Here is a 1,390-nt window from a genome sequence, read left to right on the forward strand (position 1 = left end):
CTTAGAAATTTTTGAAAAATCATGGGAAAACTTTTTTATTTATATTACATCATAGGCTAAAGCAACAATGATCACCAAAAATAAAGTTCCCCAAACTTTTTCATTTATAGAGTGAAGAGACATCTGGATCTTAAGGGGAATTTTTACTCCAAAGCATGAGAACAGGAATAATGACTTGTAGTCACACGGAAATGAGCCCTGGATGGAAGATTTACAGGACTTTGCTGTGCTGACCTGGTGCAGAGTCTGCAAGTACCACCAGGTGGCGCCCGTGTTTGGCATTTTTGGGAACGTTTGGTTCTCCGAGAGTGGGATGGCCTCGAGTTTTGCGGGTTCAGAAAATCCAAATGGATAACACGCTCAAGAAAACAACACTTGTATTCGTGTGTTTTAACCTCCTTCCTGCTCACTTTCGTTCCAACGACCGAAATTCATTCAACACTGGTGTTACTGGGGCGTCTTTACTTTTCAGAAAAGAGAAAAAACAAGCACATTCTGAGAAAGACAGGAAGAGCCTTCCAGGAGGCCTGGTGCAGAGGGAGGAAGGTTGAGGATGTGCAACTTCTGGTGCAGGCTTCCCCCTGTAGACTCAGAAGGAAGCTCAGCTCCTCTGGCCTCAGTTTCCCCATTGGAGAAGTGGCTTTTTGGAGCTGCAGGGTGATCAAATTGCAGCTTTGATTCGGGATCCTAGTTCAATCTATGAAAGACAGATGCCACTTGGTGTTACCGAGATTAAACCAGGTAACTTAAGTGCAGGGATGGTGTCAATAACGGATGTATTTTATTGCTTTATCTCACTCATCAACCTCTGGAGGGCCTTCCCTGCCGTGGGAAAGTCCAAAACAATACACATGATCTTTTCATCCGTGTAGAATTCATATTCAAGAGTGGGGGGATCGGGGTTTAGAACTCCAGGCTGCTACATGCTACTTAAGACTGCAGAGAGAGAGCAGCCCTTCTCAGACACAAATCTGGGGCTCATTGTTATGTTAACGAACCCTCCGCCGCGGCCTTCCCTGCTTCCCACTTCAAGCCCTGTACTCTCGCGGCTCCCAGCTCCAGCCTCAGCCCGCCACGGGCGAAACACGGCCGCTTAGGCCGCGGGACCCCGGCCTGGTACCATCTGAGCCAGTGCAAGAGGCCAAAAGAGCGCGGCGCCACCAACCCCGCCCGGCCCCGCCCCCGTGCGTCAGCGCGTAGTGCGCAGGGGCGTTTCCCGGGGCGTGCCGCGGTTGCTAGGCGACCAGACCGCGCCCCCTCCCAGCCCTGCAGCCGCGTCTCCCACCTCCCTGCCTCGGCCAGTCGCGATCTGGGGCGCGCGAAGCTGCGGTGTCTGGCCGAGTCCCCGGGAAAGCGTTGCGCCCCGGCGGCAGCAGTCACGGTGCAGGTG

Source organism: Tupaia chinensis, unplaced genomic scaffold (assembly GCF_000334495.1).
Source record: "Tupaia chinensis unplaced genomic scaffold, TupChi_1.0 Scaffold000627_1, whole genome shotgun sequence".
NCBI classification, from domain to species: Eukaryota; Metazoa; Chordata; class Mammalia; order Scandentia; family Tupaiidae; genus Tupaia; species Tupaia belangeri.